Source organism: Microcaecilia unicolor, chromosome 4, assembly GCF_901765095.1.
Source record: "Microcaecilia unicolor chromosome 4, aMicUni1.1, whole genome shotgun sequence".
NCBI classification, from domain to species: domain Eukaryota; kingdom Metazoa; phylum Chordata; class Amphibia; order Gymnophiona; family Siphonopidae; genus Microcaecilia; species Microcaecilia unicolor.
Window position 1 is genome coordinate 210115098 of NC_044034.1, and position 19829 is coordinate 210134926.

General features: G+C 50.2%; 1 protein-coding gene across 3 annotated transcripts in view; it reads left to right on the top strand.

The window, feature by feature from the left end:
* The window catches only part of INCENP (inner centromere protein), a 320967-nt gene that overhangs the window by 73505 nt on the left and 227633 nt on the right, over positions 1–19829 (top strand). The gene's annotated exons all lie outside the window — the stretch shown is intronic.

Genomic DNA, 19829 nt, shown 5'->3' on the forward strand with positions numbered 1-19829 from the left:
AGTTTTTGGTTGCTCCGCGGATTCAGGCATGAGTCCTTGGAAGTTACTTCGTTGCCCCGTGGGTGTGCACAGCATGGCTTGGAGGCACCTGGAGTGCAGAGTAAATTTTGTGGAGAGCCAAATTCTGCTCTCGACCCTCAGCAAGACACAGTGTTGGATTGAGGTGTTGCTGAGGATTCCGCAGTGGTGGGATCAGCTCCATCATTCCCTTCAGCGACATTTCCAGTTTTAGTGGGAGCCGCCACCATTTTAAACCCTTTCCACGCTTCTCGGCCTCCTCTATGGCTTTTCCCTGAGGCACCCCTCCTGGGCCCCTCTTCCTCGGTGGAGCCTTCAGGGGGTATGATTTCCCTACAGAATTTATTTGGTCCCTTTTTCAAGCCTGGAGATCAGGAGAGACCTTTCAGGGAGATCAAGAGCCCTCTCCCTCTATAGGGTCTGCAAAAAAGACTAGGTTGAACTGAGTTGGGGATCTGGAGGAGACCTCTGTCCTCTGAGGATGACTTTAGTGACCTGGAGGGGAAGGACTTCAGGGTGCGAGGCCTGTGCAGAGATGCTCTGCTGCCTGGAGAGGATCCTTCTGTGGTAATTCTATTAGATTGTAAGCTCTTTGAGCAGGGACTGTCTCTCTCTGTTAAATTGTACAGCGCTGCGTAACCCTAGTAGCGCTCTAGAAATGTTAAGTAGTAGTAGTAAGGATTTTCTGTAGGGAGGAGCTGGAGGAGTTAATTTCAAAAGTCTACCTTTTAAATTTGAGCTGGATATGGTCTCTGTAGGGGGTTCCCAGCCGGGGAATCCTTTAGTGAAAGGTATTTGTCAGCTGCCCAACTGTTTTCCCATGAATCAGGATCCACGGCACATGGTGGAAACAGAGAAGATCAATCAATGATATAGTTCACAACTTTATTATGAGATAATCGCCCGACACAGACTGTGTTTTGCCCACAAGGGCTGCGTCAGGGGCTTGTAATCGAGATAAGGCTCAAGGCAGGAAAAAACCAGCGAGATGTTTTCCTCCAAATCAGGGTCAAAACATCTGTTCAATGGACAGGCATCGTATGATCGCATCAATCAGCTGCTGATTGATGCGATCATACGATGCCTTATCTCGATTGCAAGCCCCTGATGCAGCCCTTGTGGGCGAAAATCTGTGTCGAGCGATTATCTCATAATAAAGTTATGAACTATATCATTGATTGATCTGCTTTGTTTGTTTCCACGTTGGATTTTGTGGATCATCTGCCTTCTTGTTTTTTGGGACTACCTGCGGCACATGGTGCAGGCTGAGTGGTCATCCCCGAATTCTCGTTAGGTTTTCGGACCATGAAACCTTCCCACTCTGGACACGGTGGTGATGGCGGTTACCAAGAAGACTACCATCCCAGTAGACAGAGAGCAGCCCTTCGAAACCCTCAGGATCAGTGAATGGAAACTCTTCTGAAGCGTAGTTTTGACCTGTTGATGCTGGTGCTTCAGGTGTCCATTTTAGGGGCTTGGGCGTCTTTTTAGTGAGCAGAAAAGGATCTGGATTGTCTGAATCTGGATAAGGAGGCGTTAGTGCAGGATGTGGCCACGGTTGAGATGGGGATGTCCTTTTTGTCAAATGCCCTATATGATCTCTTGCAGGCCTCTGCTAAGAACATGACCATGTCCCTGGTGGTGGCGGCCCATAGAGTGTTGTGGCTTTGGGGCTGGGCTGCAGATTCGGCTTCCAAGTCTGTGTTGTTTTCCCTGTATGGACTCTATGCTGTTCGGAGAGGAATTGGATAAGTTGGTGCGTGAGTTTGCTGACACTAAGGTTCCCCATTTACTTGAGTACAGATCTAAGGCAGGTGGCTGGGGCATGTCATCTCGTGGACTATTTCAAGATGCTTTATGTTTTCACGTGGGCCGGTTTAGTGTGACCCAGTGGGGGGGTTGTTGTTTTTTTTTTTTCCAGAGGACACAGTCCTTTTGTGGAGGCCGTCGTGACTCGGGCTCAGGACTTGCCGAGCAGACTCGTTCTTCACAATGAAGGTGTCTGGGTCCAGCCTCATCTTGTGGGGGGCTTGCTTGCGGAAGTTTTACCAGAGGTGGGCCCAGGTGACAGTGGACTAGTGGGTCTTGGAGGTCATTCGGGATGGGTATGATCTAGAGTTCAGCCGGCCTATTCCGTTTGTTTTTGTGGAGTCTCCCTGTCCCGTCTCAAGGAGGGAGTGATTCACTGTGTTGCCTAATTCAGTTGAAAGTCGTTGTTCCAGTGCCATGCGCAGAGTGCATACTGGGATGTTCAGTTTATTTTGTGGTTCCTAAAACAAAGGACACATCACATGTCTGTCTATTTTGGACCTCAAGTATATGAACTGGTTTCTCAAGATTCGCTCTTTTCGTATGGAGACACTGTTGTCAGGGAGTTTTTGTGGTCCAGAGGGAGAAATTCCTCACTTGGATCTCAGAGGCTTATCTTCACATTCCTATTTGTCACTCATCAAGGTTTTCTGCGTTTTTCCATCTTGGGAAAGCATTTTCAGGTTTGTTCTCTGCCATTCGGGCTAACGATGGCACCTCGAGCGTCAGTGCTTGGTTGTGGAGTGGGTGTTGAAACATTATTTTTACAGAACTGAGGAATTTCGCCTCAAAGGTTTGTTGTTCTCCGAGGACAAGCAGGCTGCTTGTTCTCACGACTGGGTTGACGTCCACGGCAGCCCCCACCAACCGGAACAAAACTTTGCGGGCAGTCCCGCACGCAGGGTACGCCCACCGCGCATGCGCGGCCGTCTTCCCGCCCATGCGCGACCGTTCCCGCTCAGTCTTTTCTTTTCCGCGCTGGAGAGAGCCGCGTTCGTCTCTCTCTCTGTCAGCCCCGGAAACCGGATCGCGCTTTCGCCGCAAACTTTTTTTCTCTTTTATTGTTCTCCGTTTCTCTTTTACTTTGTGTAAAAAAAAAAAAAAAACGCCGAACTTTGTTTTTCCCTCGTCTTTTAGCGGGGGCGTCTCGTTGCGGCCTTGTGGCCGCGCGGTCGATTTATTTTCGAGGTGTGATTTTTACCGCCACCATCGACGACTTTGACTTCGCCGACGCGATTTTTCCGTCGATGTCCTCGAAGGTCCCGAGTGGATTTAAAAAGTGTGGTCGGTGCGGCCGGCATATCTCGCAGACCGACACCCACGCTTGGTGCCTCCAGTGCCTCGGGCCGGAGCATGATACCAAGACGTGTACCTTGTGTCTCGGTCTCCGGAAACGGACACAGGTAGCGAGGCAAGTTCTTCGGGACCGTCTTTTTGGAACTTGCGCCGGCCCCTCGACGTCTACTTCGACGGCATCGGTATCGACGGCCGGATCTTCGGTACCGGTATAGATGTCCACGAAATAGGCACCGACCCCAGGAGCACAGGTCCTGTCGGCCCGCCGGTCCTCCGGAGACGGCAGGGGTGAGAGGCTGCGTGGGCAATCGGCCCCGGTCACTCCCTCTACCCAGGGCCCTCAGGACCGAACCCTGTCGGACTCGAGGCCGAGGGGGATCCACTTCCTCCTCTTCCGTCCCTCCGAGCGCCGATGACGGGCACCGTAAAAAGGCGAAGAAACACAGTCATCGGTCGCCCACGACGCATCCGGCTCCCGGCGTCAGGGATGAGTCGACGCCGAGGAAGCGGCAGAGTCGAGAGGAGAGGTCCCCCTCTGTAGTAGAGGTATCAGCACATCAGGGTGCCAGCACTTCGGTGCAGTCTCCTGGACCCGAGCAGCTTCCGACACCTCTACCGGCCCCCTCGTCTTTCCCGACAGCGGGCCTGGACGAGTGCCTCCGAGCTATCCTTCCGGGGATCCTGGAAGGGCTGATACGCCAGACTATGCCGGCGCCCGGGGGTTCTTGCGCCCTCGGCGCTGTTGATGGAGGCGCCGGCGTGCTCTAGCCCGGTGCCGAGGCCTTCAACGTCGCTTGCGGCGCCGGTCTCGACAGTCACGCAGGTGGAGTCCCCGTCGATGGAGGGAGCTTCATCCCCGCCGGCACGGGAGTCCACCGCTCGATGATGCCACCGAGGCCTCGGTGCCTCGACGTCGAGCCGGGCCCGGTTGAGGACTGAGTTGCAGGAGCTCATGTCCGACACCGAGGAAGAGGCCTCGTGGGGGGAGGAGGAGGACCCCAGATATTTCTCCTCAGAGGAGTCTGTGGGCCTTCCCTCCAACCCCACTCCTTCACCAGAGAGAGAGCTCTCACCACCTGAGAGCCTCTTTTGCCTCCTTCGTCAGGGATATGTCTATTTGCATTCCCTTTCCCGTGGTCTCTGTGGATGAGCCGAGGGCTGAGATGCTCGAGGTCCTCGACTATCCATCACCACCTAGAGAGTCCTCCACGGTGCCGTTGCATAATGTCCTCAAAGAGACACTGCTTCGGAACTGGGTTGAGACCATTATCTAATCCCACCATCCCCAAGAAAGCGGGGTCCCAATACAGGATCCACTCTAACCCAGAGTTAATGCGGCCTCAATTGCCTCATGACTCGGCGGTCGTGGACTCTGCTCTCAAGAGGGCACGGAGTTCGAGGGATACCGCTTCGGCGCCCCCGGGGCGGGAGTCTCGCACTCTGGACTCGTTTGGGAGGAAGGCCTACCAATCTTCCATGCTCGTGACCCGCATCCAGTGTTACCAGCTGAAGCAACTGGCGGACCTGGTCGACAAGCTCCCCCCGGAGCAGTCCAGGCCTTTTCAGGAGGTGGTCAGGCAGCTGAAGGCGTGCAGAAAGTTCCTGTCCAGGGGTATATATGACACCTGTGACGTGGTATCTCGTGCTGCGGCCCAAGGTATAGTGATGCGCAGGCTCTCATGGCTGCGTGCCTCTGACCTGGACAACCGCACCCAGCAGAGACTGGCCGACGTCCCTTGCCGGAGGGATAATATTTTTGGCGAGAAGGTCGAGCAGTTGGTGGACCAACTACATCAGCGGGAATCCGCCCTCGACAAGCTCTCCCACCGGGCGCCTTCAGCATCCACCTCTGCAGGTGGACGTTTTTCCCGGGCCAGGCAGGCTGCGCCCTACGCCTACAACAAGCGTAGGTACACCCAGCCGGCCCGAAGGCCTCATCAGGCACAGGGACAGTCCCAGCGCGCTCGTTCCCGTCAACAGTGTGCGCCTAAGCAGCCCCCTGCGCCTCCACAGCAAAAGCTGGGGACGGGCTTTTGACTGGATCCACGGGAACATAGCCGCCATCAAAGTGTCCGTACCGGACGATCTGCCAGTCGGGTGGAGGTTAAAATTTTTTCACCAAAGGTGGCCTCTTATAACCTCCGACCAGTGGGTTCTCCAAATAGTGCGGTGCGGATATGCCCTGAATTTGGCCTCCCCTCAACCAAATTGTCCTCCGGGAGCTCAATCCTTCAGCTCCCATCACAAGCAGGTACTTGCAGAGGAACTCTCTGCCCTTCCCATCGCCAATGCGGTCGAGCCCGTACCACCCGGGCAGGAAGGGCAGGGATTCTATTCCAGGTACTTCCTTGTGGAAAAGAAAACAGGGGGGATGCGTCCCATCCTAGACCTGAGAGGCCTGAACAAATTCCTGGTCAAAGAAAAGTTCAGGATGCTTTCCTTGGGCACCCTTCTGCCAATGATTCAGAAAAACGATTGGCTATGTTCCCTGGATTTAAAGGACGCATACACTCGCATCCCGATACTGCCAGCTCACAGACAGTATCTCAGATTCCGCCTGGGTACATGGCACTTTCAGTATTGTGTGCTGCCCTTTGGGCTCGCCTCTGCCCCACGGGTGTTTACAAAGTGCCTCGTGGTGGTAGCGGCGTATCTACGCAAGCTGGGAGTGCACGTGTTCACATATCTCGACGATTGGCTGGTCAAGAACACCTCGGAGGCAGGAGCTCTCCGGTCCATGCAGTGCACTATTCAACTCCTGGAGCTGCTGGGGTTTGTGATAAATTACCCAAAGTCCCATCTCCAACCAGCCCAATCTCTGGAATTCATAGGAGCTCTGCTGAATACTCAGACGGCTCAGGCCTTCCTTCCCGAAGCGAGGGCCAACAACCTCCTGTCCCTGGCTTCCCAGACCAGAGCGTCTCAGCAGATCACAGCTCGGCAGATGTTGAGACTTCTGGGTCATATGGCCTCCACAGTTCATGTGATTCCCATGGCTCGTCTTCACATGAGATCTGCTCAATGGACCCTAGCTTCCCAGTGGTGCCAGGCCACCGGGAATCTAGAAGATGTCATCCGCCTCTCCATCAGTTGCCGCACTTCACTGCACTGGTGGACCATTCGGACCAATCTGACTCTGGGACGCCCATTTCAAATTCCTCAGCCCACGAAAGTGCTAACGACGGATGCATCTCGCCTGGGGTGGGGAGCTCATGTCGATGGGCGCCACACCCAGGGTCTGTGGTCCCTCCAGGAAAAAGATCTTCAGATCAACCTCCTGGAGCTCCGAGCGGTCTGGAACGCACTGAAGGCTTTCAGAGATTGGCTGTCCTGTCAAATTATCCAAATTCGGACAGACAATCAGGTTGCAATGTATTACATCAACAAGCAGGGGGGCACCGGATCTCGCCCCCTGTGTCAGGAAGCCGTCGGGATGTGGCGTTAGGCCTGCCAGTTCGGCATGCTCCTCCAAGCCACATATCTGGCAGGCATAAACAACAGTCTGGCTGACAGACTGAGCAGAGTCATGCAACCGCACGAGTGGTCGCTCCATTCCAGAGTAGTACGCAAGATCTTCCGAGAGTGGGGCACCCCCTCGGTGGAACGTTTTGCCACTCAGACCAATCACAAAATCCCTCAGTTCTGTTCCAGACTTCAGACCCACGACAGGCTAGTGTCGGATGCCTTTCTCCTCCATTGGGGGACCGGCCTCCTGTATGCTTATCCTCCCATACCTTTGGTGGGGAAGACCTTACTGAAGCTCAAGCAAGACCACGGCACCATGATTCTGATAGCGCCCTTTTGGCCCCGTCAGATCTGGTTCCCTCTACTTCTGGAGTTGTCCTCCGAAGAACCGTGGAGATTGGAGTGTTTTCTGACCCTCATTTCGCAGAACGACGGAGCGCTTCTGCACCCCAACCTTCAGTCTCTGGTTCTCACGGCCTGGATGTTGAGGGCGTAGACTTCGCTTCGTTGGGTCTGTCTGAGGGGGTCTCCCGTGTCTTGCTTGCCTCTAGGAAGGATTCCACTAAAAAGAGTTACTTTTTCAAGTGGAGGCGGTTTGTCGTTTGGTGTGAGAGCAAGGCCCTAGAACCTCGTTCTTGTCCTGCACAGAACCTGCTTGAATACCTTCTGCACTTATCAGAGTCTGGCCTCAAGACCAACTCAGTAAGGAATCACCTTAGTGCGATTAGTGCTTACCATTATCGTGTGGAGGGTAAAGCCGTCTGTGGAGAGCCTTTAGTCGTTCGATTCATGAGAGGCTTGCTTTTGTCAAGGCCCCCTGTCAAGCCTCCAGCAGTGTCATGGGATCTCAACGTCGTCCTCACCCAGCTGATGAAACCTCCTTTTGAGCCACTGAATTCATGCCATCTGAAGTACTTGACCTGGAAGGTCATTTTCTTGGTGGCAGTTACCTCAGCTCGTAGGGTCAGTGAGCTCCAAGCCCTGGTAGCTCATGCTCCGTATACTAAATTTCATCATAACAGAGTAGTGCTCCGTACTCACCCTAAGTTCCTGCCAAAGGTGGTGTCTGAGTTCCATCTTAACCAGTCAATTGTCTTGCCAACATTCTTTCCCAGACTGCATACCCGCCCTGCTGAACGTCAGTTGCACACATTGGACTGCAAAAGAGCATTGGCCTTCTACTTGGAGCGGACACAGCCCCACAGACAGTCCGCCCAATTGTTTGTTTCTTTCGACCCCAATAGGAAAGGGGTCGCTGTCGGGAAACGCACCATCTCCAATTGGCTAGCAGATTGCATTTCCTTCACTTACGCCCAGGCTGGGCTGACTCTTGAGGGTCATGTCACGGCTCATAGTGTCAGAGCCATGGCAGCGTCGGTGGCTCACCTGAAGTCAGCCACTATTGAAGAGATTTGCAAGGCTGCGACGTGGTCATCTGTCCACACATTCACATCACATTACTGCCTCCAGCAGGATACCCGACGCGACAGTCGGTTCGTGCAGTCGGTGCTGCAGAATCTGTTTGGGGTTTAAATCCAACTCCACCCTCCAGGACCCGAATTTATTCTGGTCAGGCTGCACTCTCAGTTAGTTGTTCTTCGTAGGTCAATTTCTGTTACACCCTCGCCGTTGCGAGGTTCAATTGACCTGGGTTCTTGTTTTGAGTGAGCCTGAGAGCTAGGGATACCCCAGTCGTGAGAACAAGCAGCCTGCTTGTCCTCGGAGAAAGCGAATGATACATACCTGTAGCAGGTGTTCTCCGAGGACAGCAGGCTGATTGTTCTCACCTACCCTCCCTCCTCCCCTTTGGAGTTGCGTTTTTACTCAATTTTGCTTGTCATTCAACTGAGCGGGAACGGTTGCTCACGGGCGGGAAGACGGCCGCGCATGCGCGGTGGGCGTACCCTGTGTCGGGACCGCCCGCAAAGTTTTGTTCCGGTTGGTGGGGGCTGCCGTGGACGTCAACCCAGTCGTGAGAACAATCAGCCTGCTGTCCTCGGAGAACACCTGCTACAGGTATGTATCATTCGCTTTCTCTTCGGTGGCCCCAAAAAGAGAGCACCAACTTCTAAGGCGACCATTATGCAGTGGCTGGAGGAGGCTATTGCATCAGCTTACCTTTTGAGGGGTCATTTGGTGTCAGAGACTCAAGGCACATTTCCATGAGGTGTCTCTGCCTCGTGGACAAAGAGCAGCCAGATCCCATTGCAAGACATGTGTAAGCCGGCGGTGTGGTCAACGTGGCAGTCTTTCTTGAAGGGTGGATGTGCATGCCAGACAGGATGCGGATTTTGAAGCTGCAGTTTTGTCTCTGGGGAGTCCTGTCCATACAGGTTACTGCTTAAGTACTAACCAAGTGTCTTGACCAGGCTAGAGGGTTGCTAAGGAAGGAGAAATTAGACCTTACCTACTAATTTCCTTTCGACCCTACAGACCATTCAAGAGCCCACCTCAATGATGCTGGGTGTTTTTCATGGTTGCTGGGGCTGTTTGTCTGTTACGAACGCATACCTTAATAGGAGGGGGGGGGGGGGGGGAAGAGCCTCCTGAGTCATAGAATACAAGTGACTAGTTGAGGCGACTGGTAGTTTGCTGGTGCCTGTCCTGTTGTGAAGCAGTACCCGGGGTACTGCTTTTATCTTGGTTTGAATAAATTATTTCTTTGTTTTTATATATGAGTATCGGTCTACTTTTTATAACAGACTTTTATGTAGCAAGTAGACTGTTGCCTTTTTTGTTTTTCTTTTTCTGTTGTGAAGCATAAATACCCAGTTTACCTGAATGTAACTCACCTTGACCTACTACTGATACTACTACTACCTGGGATAGACCCAGGTCTTGCGGTGTCCCCGCAGAAATGCATGGTGATCCAAGCTTTGCCTCCTCTCCCCCGAGCCTCAGGGTGTCAACCCCATGCCTCAAGCCACCCTGGAGGATTCTTCAGAGCAGGAAAGATCCCCACTCTTTTCTGTCCGCTGTCGCAGATCCTCTCGCTTTTTTAAAGTGGCTGCTGAGACTTCCAGTGGTAGCCTCATGTGATATAAATGTAAAAAAATAGTCCCTTATTTGTAACTAGTAAAACATGCCCGTTTCTTGCTTTAATGAAACGGGCTCTAGCACGGTTTCCTTCCGAACCTCCCCCCCTCCCTACTCACCCCTTTCGGCGTTCTGATGGCACTGGCCACCATTGTTGCGGACCTCGGCACGCTACCTTCAAACTGCTGCGTCGTTGGTTGTGAAGCCACTGACGCCATTGCTCCGCCCTCGACGTCATCACGTTTGACGTGAGGGCGGGGCCCCAACACAGTGTTTTCGGTGGCTTCACCACCACGAAGGCTTCGAACCGGAAGGAAGTGTCCGGATGACCTGTCAGTGACGTCAGTGTCCTCAGAACGTTGAGGGTGAGTTTTATTATATAGGATCTTTATGCTGTTGTTTTCAGTAGCCTTTGCTGCTGTTTTCACTAGTTCATGGGGTACTTTGTCAAATGCCTTTTGAAAATCCAAATGCACAATATTGACTGGCTCACCTTTATCCACATGTTTGTTCACCCCTTCAGAAAAAAGTAATAGATTGATGAGGCAAGATTTCCCTTCACTAAGTCCATGTTGGCTTTATCTCATTAATCTATGCTTTTGAATATGCTCTGTAATTTTGTTCTTTATAATAGTCTACCATTTTGTCCAGCACCAACATCAGGCTCACTGATCTATAATTTCCCAGATCACATGTAATTAAACTCTGGAATTTGTTGCCAGAGAATGTGGAGAAAAAAAAGACCTCAGTGAAAACCGGATACACCTCTTTGTAAAGGACACGCCTTTTAAATAGAGAGGGAACCTCTTAATCATTAGTCTTTTAAAAAAACTCCATTTACTTTTATATTCATAATACCATCTCACCCCTGTAAACACTCATTAAGGGCGGACACGCAATGCTTCATATCAAAAAGCCAAAAACTTAAATATTACTTATCTTGGACGGTGACTATTTCCATCTGTGAAACTTCACGAATTGCTTTCTTTTACTTCTCTTTCTCTTTCTTTGTAATTCCCGACAGGGAAGCCCTGTTTCGCCACAATCTGGCTGCTTCAGGGGAAAATATGCTTATTCAACACCTCCAAGAACAATTGACTGGCCCATCATACTGTCCTCTGGCCTCTACATAGAAATGGCGGTCGGCGTCTTAGTTGAATCTTCCAGATTAAATACTCAGCGTGTGACGTCATTCTGTTCCCATGACATATATTCACAGGAACGCTTTCCATTCAATAGATCCATTTAAACCCCTCGGTATAACAGTTTGTAAAGTGAAAATCCACCTCTGCTCCTTTCTTCTCAACAGATTCCTGATGTTTCCCCTTTTCTCCGTAACTTGAACCTGCTCTATTACCATACATTTCAGTTCTGAAAAATCATGCTGCTTATCCAGATCATTGTAGAACCAACATACCCTTTGCTCAATTCCTTAGATACAGGCGAATCTGCTCCACACGAGACCAGTTTTATCAACATGCAAACAAGTTGGAGATGAAATTGTTGGATAGAGGTTATCCTAACAAGTTGGTATCTACAGCAAAAAAAAGAGCATATCATAATCATAGAGAGTGGTTGCTACAACCAAAAGCGGAATCTCAATCTGATGAAGAGATATTGACATTTGTAACAAAATTTAACTTGCAGTCGAAAATCATGTCTAAGATTGTAAAAAAGCATTTACCCCTCCTACGGGTTCATCCTTGCTTGCAAAATCTGAGGATTTTATTTGCATATCAAAGGAACAGCAATCTGAGTGATATCCTATGCCCTGCGGACATTTGGAATAGACAAAGCATGAGTTATACTCATGAAGGCATGCATAGTAGCTGTGGGAAATGCTCTGTATGTGTGAATATGATGACAACTAAAGAATTTGTAGATCAGAATACAGGAAAGGTGTATGCTTGTCGTGCTATCACTAATTGTACATCTATGAATGTGATCTATGTCATTACTTGCCCGTGTGGATTGAACTATGTTGGGCAGAAATCACGGGCGTTGAAGACTAGACTTATTGAACATAGGCATTGTATACAGTCAAACAAATTGCATGAACCTATGGTGACTCATTGCGTGGATAAGCAGCATGATTTTTCAGAACTGAAATGTATGGTAATAGAGCAGGTTCAAGTTACGGAGAAAAGGGGAAACATCAGGAATCTGTTGAGAAGAAAGGAGCAGAGGTGGATTTTCACTTTACAAACTGTTATACCGAGGGGTTTAAATGGATCTATTAAATGGAAAGCGTTCCTGTGAATATATGTCATGGGAACGGAATGACGTCACACGCTGAGTATTTAATCTGGAAGATTCAACAAAGACGCCAACCGCCATTTCTATTTAGAGGCCAGAGGACAGTATGCTGGCGAGTCAATTGTTCTTGGAGGTGTTGAATAAGCATATTTTCCCCTGAAGCAGCCAGATTGTGGCGAAACAGGGCTTCCCTGTCGGGAATTACAAAGAAAGAGAAGTAAAAGAAAGCAATTCGTGAAGTTTCACAGATGGAAATAGTCACCGTCCAAGATAAGTAATATTTAAGTTTTTGGCTTTTTGATATGAAGCATTGCGTGTCCACCCTTAATGAGTGTTTATAGGGGTGAGATGGTATTATGAATATGAAAGTAAATGAAGTGGAGTTTTTTTAAAAGACTAATGATTAAGAGGTTCCCTCTCTATTTAAAAGGCGTGTTCTTTACAAAGAGGTGTATCCGGTTTTCACTGAGGTCTTTTTTTTCTCCACTATTTTTTCATTTGATCTCCATCTACTCTTGAACACTCAAAGTTGATTGTAGAATTGTTTTTGGATTATTGTGGGTAATTGAAGTTACCCATTATTATAAATTGCCCAATTTGCCAGCTTTCCTAACTTCTGAAAACATTTGTTCATCTGTCTGTTCGTTCTGTTCTGGCAGTCGGTAGTACAGCCCTACTGGTATATGCTTTTCCTTCACAAATGGAATTTCTATCCACAAGGATTCCACGCTGCTATCTGTTTCATGTAGAATATTTTATTTTGTTTGACTCAATTTCCTCTTTAACATATAGAGTGACCCTCCACATCTTCCAGTTTGATCCACTCTTATCATTCTGATGTGATTTTTACCCTGATAAACACACTGTCCCATTGATTGTCCTCTTTCCACCAGGTCTCCGAATTGCCTATTATTTCTACCTTCATTTCGTGCTATATACGCCAACTCTCCCATCTTATTTTTTTAGACTTCTAGCATTTGCGTATAGACATTTCAAATTGTGTTTTTTCCTAGCCATCTACAAGCTGCTTTGAAGTTGACAGGATAATTTGTATTCTGTACTGTGTTCTCCCACTACACACGTCTGGCTTTTTTTTTTACCATTATTGAAACCTCTCTGTTGGGATTCTTTGAAGATCCTGTTTCAATAGTTTCCTTCAAGGATACCAAACCATGTACTCCTGGGCGACTGTCTGCTTTCCCCCCCCATTTTAGTTTAAAAGTTGCTCTATCTCCTTTTAAAAAGTTTGCTCCAGTAGCCTGGTTCCATCCTGGTTAAGGTGGAGCCCATTCTTTTGTAACATGTTCCCTCTTCTCCAGAATGTTCTTCAGTTCCTAACAAATATATATCCCTCATCCTTGCAGCAGCGTCTCAACCACACATTGAGTCTGCAGTGCTCTGCCTGTATCTTAGGTCCTATGCGTAGATAGGGGAGCATTTCCAAAAATGCTACCCTGGAGAATCTGGATTACAGCTTTCTACCTAAGAGCCTAAATTTGGCTTCCACAACCTCCATCCCAAATTTTCCTATTTCATGTTACCAAGACAGCAGGCTCCTCCCCAGCACTATCTAAAACCTTCACACCAGGCTGGCAAGTGACCAGGTGATCCTCACACCCACCAACCACCCTGCTATCTACATGCCTAATGATCAAATCACCAACTACAACAGCTGTCCTAACCCTTCCCTCCTGGGCAAAAGCTCCTGGAGAGACATCCTCGGTGAGAGAGGATATTGCATCCACCTGGTGGGCAGGTCCTGGCTACAGGATTACTCTGTACTTCACCAGGGGTAATGCTCTCCTTCAAGGAGATCTCCCTCTTCCAAGGCAGCACAGGGACTGCCAGATTGGAATTGGGACTTCTCTACAGTGTCCCTGTAGCCCTCTTTTCTCCAAGGACAAGCAGGCTGATATTAACACACATGGGTCATCGTCCGCAACAGGCCAGGAGACAGAGAACCTACAAAGCAAAAAATCAGAGAGACTTCTCGAAGGGAGCATCGCGCAGGTGTAACAGTGTGCATGTGTGAGCGCCTTCCCACCCGCGACGCGAACACACTACCTCAGTTTTTTCCTTATCCGCGATCAGGGAAAGTTGTGTTTCATGTAGCTTCCCTGTTTTTCCTGGCTCAGGAGACTGGAGTTCAGCATTTACCACCTAATTTTTGTTTCTTCTTCTCTTCAATATGTTTTTTTTTTTTTTTTAAACCCTTTTTTCACATATTTTCTTAGGTTTTTTTTCCCCCTCTTAATGTTTCCTTTATTTTTCGACACGGCCGCCTTTAGGCAGCTTGGTCAGGCTCTTTTCTTTTTCTTTTGTGCCCTTTTCTGGCACCAACGAGCCGTTTAATTTCGCTTCCACCGTTTCCCCCTCCATGTCATCGAGGACACCCAGTGGCTTCAAGCGTTGTACTCTGTGCAACTGGACCATCTCTGGGACCGACCCCCACGCGTGGTGTCTTCAGTGCCTAGGTCCTGACCATCTACCAGCTGTAAGTTGTGTAATTTGATGAAGAAGAGGACCCAGGTGGCTCGAGAGGCTCAACGCGGGAAGCTTTTTTCCAATCGGTCCGGTCCTTTGATGTCTGCATCGACATCAGTACCGAGGTCGGCAGCATCAGCGTCAATGTCGACTGAGGCATCGACATCGGGAGTTCAGGTAATGGCTGCCAAAAGACCTCAACGCGCTGGGAGCAGCAAGGCATCGAGCGGGTCTCCACCTCTCTCGAGGCCTACTGTTATGCAGGACCCCTCGGACCGACCTGAGTCGGACCCAGCCCCGAAAAAGCGTGAGGATTCCACGTCCTCCTCTTCGGTACCGAGGAGTCTCAGTGACGGGCGTTGAGCGAAGGCGAAGAAGTATCGTCATCGATCTCCTTCCATGCACGGTACCGAAAGCTCCGGGGAGCCGAAGGAGTCAACGCCGGGAGGATCGCTCACCCTCCATTCAGGAGGTGCCGATGCGTCGGTCATCTGGCAGCCTGGTACCGGCTCTCGAACCCCCTCAGGTTCTGGCACCGACTCCTGCACCGGTTCCCCAGCTTTTTCCGATGGAAGCTCTTGAGCGCATCCGGGCCCTTCTTCCAGAGCTTATGGAAGGTTTGCTCCGTCAGTGGGCCTCGGTGTCGGGAGTGCTTGCGCCTTCTGTGCCGACTGGAAAGACGGCATCGGGGCCATTGCCTGTGAGGAGGTCCCCGGTGCCGCTTGCGATACTGGAGCTGGTTGCCACCCGGGTCGACTCCCCCTCGACGTCGGTGGAGGAAGCTTCGCCAGAGTCCAGACAGGGGTCGACTTCTCAATTCTCCCCACGAGGTCGTCGATCCTTGAAGTCGAGGCAGGCTCGGGTTCAGGCTGCTGTTCGGGAGCTTCTGTCTGATACCGAAGAGGAGCGCTCGTGGGAAGAGGAGGAGCACCCCAGGTACTTTTCGGAGGATGAGTCCTGTGGGCTCCCTTCTGATCCTACTCCACCGATTGAAGTGAGGATGTCTCCACCAGAGAGTCTTACTTTCTCATCCTTTGTACGGGAAATGTCTAAGGACATTCCATTCCCTATGGAGGTTGTGGATGAGCCCCAGGGCTGGAATGCTCGAGGTCCTGGATTATCCTTCTCCACCTGCAGAGGTTGCAACGGCCCCCCTGCACAATACACTCAGGGAAGTGCTGATGTGGAATTGGTCTTGCCCTCCTTCTAATCCAGTGATCCCCAAGAAGTCCGAGTCCCAGTACAGAGTCCATAGAGAGCCTGTAATGGTGAAGGCCCAACTTCCTCACGATTCCATGGTGGAGGACTCTGCTCTCAGAAGAGCCAAGAGTACTAGAGAACGTATCAGGCCGCTATGCTCGCCGCCAAGATCCAGACGTACCAGCTCTACACGAGCATCCACTTGCGGAACTCGGTGAGGCAACTGTCCAGTTTAGTTGAAGCACTTCCTGCGGAGCTTTCTGAACCTTTTCACCAGGTGGTCAGGCAGCAGAAGGCGTGTCGCAAATTCCTGGCCAGGGGGTCTTGCGACACTTTTGATGTGGCATCCCGAGTAGCTGCACAAAGTATAGTGATGTGCAGACTCTCATGGCTGCATGTCTCTGACCTGGATCAGAAGACCCAGCAGCGAATGGTGGATGTTCCTTGCCGGGGGGATAATCTTTTTGGAGAAAAAGTAGAGGACATGGTTGATCAGATAAAAAAGCATCATGACGCCATGGATTCTTTCTCCCGCCAGATGTCTTCTGCTACTGCCTCCTCTTCTAGGAGGTTTTTTGGAAGGAAGAGGAGTGCTCCCTCTTCCTATAATAGACGTAGGTACACTCCTGCTTCTCGGCAGCCGGTTCAGGCTGAGCCCCAGCATGCGTGTTCTCGTCAATGCCATGCTCCAAAAACCCCTAGGGCTCCCCAGCAAATGCAAGGGACGGGCTTTTGACTGGCTCCAGTGCAGCATAGCCTCGGAAGCAGTGTCCGTTCCGGACGTCTTGCCCGTCGGGGGGGAGGTTGATATTTTTTCATCAAATGTGGCCTCTCATAACCTCCGACAGGTGGGTTCTTCAAATAGGATACACTCTCACACCTCCAAATTGCCCACCGGGAGCTCAGTCCTTCAGCTCCCAGCACAAGCAGGTACTTGCAGAGGAACTCTCCGCCCTTCTAAAGGCCAATGCGGTCGAACCCGTTCCACCAGGGGAAGAAGGGCTGGGATTCTATTCCAGGTACTTCCTTGTGCAAAAGAAAACAGGGGTGATGCGTCCCATCCTAGACCTAAGGGCCCTGAACAAATTCCTAGTCCGAGAAAAGTTCAGGATGGTTTCCCTGGGCACCCTTCTTCCCATGATTCAGGAAAACGATTGGCTATGCTCTCTGGACTTAAAGGATGCCTACACTCACATCTTGATACTTCCAGCCCACAGAAAGTATCTACGATTTCAATTGGGAACATGGCACTTTCAGTACTGTGTACTGCCCTTTGGCCTCGCATCTGCACCCAGGGTCTTCACGAAATGCCTGGTAGTTGTCGCAGCATCTCTACATAGACTGGGAGTGCAGGTGTCCCCTTATCTAGACGATTGGCTGGTGAAGAGCACTTCGGAAGCAAGAGCTCTACAGTCCATGCGGGTGACTAGTCAAGTGCTAGAGCTACTGGGGCTTGTAATCAATTATCCCAAGTCCCATCTTCTCCCAGTGCAGAAATTGGAGTTCATCAGAGCTCTGTTGGACATACGGACGTCTCGAGCTTATCTTTCCCGGGCAAGGGCAGACAATCTCCTGGCCGTAGTGTCCTTGGCTCGAGCGTCTCAACAGATCACAGCTCGGCAGATGTTGACACTCTTAGGACACATGGCTTCCTCAGTTCATGTGACTCCCATGGCATGACTGCATATGGGATCAGCTCAATGGACCCTAGCTTCCCAGTGGTGCCAGGCCACAGGGGATCTAGAGGATGTGATTCATCTCCACCGACTTTTGCAGTACCCTCCCGTGGTGGACCATTCGATCCAATTTGACCTTGCAATGTCCATTCCAAATTCCTCAGCCACAAAAAGTGCTGACAACGGATGCATCCCTCCTGGGGTGGGGAGCTCATGTAGATGGACTCCACACTTAAGGAGCTTGGTCTTTTCAGGAGAGGGATCTTCAGATCAACTTCCTGGAACTACGAGCAATCTGGAACATTCTCAAGGCTTTCAGAGATCGGCTGTCCAATCACATCATTCTAATTCAGACAGACAATCAGGTTGCTATTTATTACACTAACAAGCAAGGGGGCACCGGATCTCACCCTCTGTGTCAGGAAGCCGTCAGGATGTGGCTTTGGGCTCACCACCACGGCGTGTTTCTCCAGGCCACGTATCTGGCAGGCGTAAACAACAGTCTGGCCGACAGACTGAGCAGGATAATGCAACCTCACGAGTGGTCACTGAATATGGACGAAGTCCACAAGATTTTCCAAGCGTGGGGCACCCCTTCGGTGGAACGTTTTGCCACTCAGATCAATCACAAAATCCCTCAGTTCTGTTCCAGACTTCAGACCCACGACAGGCTAGTGTCAGATGCCTTTTTCCTACATTGGGGGACAGGCCTTCTGTATGCGTATCCACCCATACCTCTAGTAGGGAAAACTCTGCTGAAAGTCAAGCAAGACCAGGGAACCATGATTCTAATTGCACCTTTTTGGCCCCGTCAAATCTGGTTCCCTCTTCTTCTGGAGTTGTCCTCCGAAGAACCGTGGAGATTGGACTATTTTCCGACCCTTATCACTCAGAACGAGGGTCGCTTCTACATCCCAACCTCCAGTCTCTGGCTCTCACGGCCTGGATGTTGAGAACTTAGAAGTTGCCTTTTTAGGCCTTTCAGAGGGTGTCTCCTGAGTCTTGCTTGCTTCCAGGAAAGATTCCACGAAAAAGTGTTATTCTTTTAAATGGAGGAGGTTTGCCGTCTGGTGTGACAGCAAGACCCTAGATCCTTTTTCTTGTCCTGCACAGACCCTGCTTGAATACCTTCTACACTTATCAGAGTCTGGTCTCAAGACCAACTCAGTAAGTGTTCACCTTAGTGCAATTAGTGCTTACCATCAATGTGTAGAAGGTCAGCCTATCTCTGGACAGCCTTTAGTAGTTCATTTCATGAGAGGTTTGCTTTTGTCAAAGCCCCCGTCAAACCTCCACCAGTGTCATGGGATCTCAACGTCGTCCTCATCCAGCTGATGCAAGCTCCTTTTGAGCCACTGAATTCCTGCCATCTGAAGTACTTGATCTGGAAGGTCATTTTCTTGGTGGCTGTTAATTCAGCTCGCAGAGTCAGTGAGCTCCAAGCCTTGGTAGACCATGCACCTTATATTACATTTCATCACAACAGAGTAGTCCTCCGCACTCACCCTAAGTTCTTGCCGAAGGTGGTGTCGGAGTTCCATCTGAACCAGTCAATTGTCTTGCCAACATTTTTTCCCCATCCTCATACCCGCCCTTTTGAGGACAAGTTGCACACCTTGGACTGTAAGAGAGCATTGGCCTTTTACGTGGAGTGGACAAAGCCCTATCGACAGTCCGCCCAGCTGTTTGTTTCTTTTAATCCCAACAAGATGGGAGTTGCCATCAGAAAACGCACCATCTCCAATTGGCTAGCAGATTGCATTTCCTTCACTTATGCCCAAGCTGGGCTGATTCTGGAGGGCCATGTCACGGCTCATAATGTTAGCGCCATGGCTGTGTCAGTGGCTCACTTAGCCTCTATTGAAGAGATTTGCACGGCTGCGACGTGGTCATCAGTCCACACATTCACTTCTCACTACTGCCTTCAGCAGGATACTCGACTCAACAGTCAGTTTGGGCGGCCAGTGCTGCAAAATCTGTTTGGGGTTTAGAATCCAACTCCACCCTCCTAGGCCCATTTCTGTTTTGTTCCAGGCTGCACTCTACATAAGTACATAAGTAGTGCCATACTGGGAAAGACCAAAGGTCCATCTAGCCCAGCATCCTGTCACCGACAGTGGCCAATCCAGGTCAAGGGCACCTGGCACGCTCCCCAAACGTAAAAACATTCCAGACAAGTTATACCTAAAAATGCGGAATTTTTCCAAGTCCATTTAATAGCGGTCTATGGACTTGTCCTTTAGGAATCTATCTAACCCCTTTTTAAACTCCGTCAAGCTAACCGCCCGTACCACGTTCTCCGGCAACGAATTCCAGAGTCTAATTACACGTTGGGTGAAGAAAAATTTTCTCCGATTCGTTTTAAATTTACCACACTGTAGCTTCAACTCATGCCCTCTAGTCCTAGTATTTTTGGATAGCGTGAACAGTCGCTTCACATCCACCCGATCCATTCCACTCATTATTTTATACACTTCTATCATATCTCCCCTCAGCCGTCTCTTCTCCAAGCTGAAAAGCCCTAGCCTTCTCAGCCTCTCTTTGTAGGAAAGTCGTCCCATCCCCACTATCATTTTCGTCGCCCTTCGC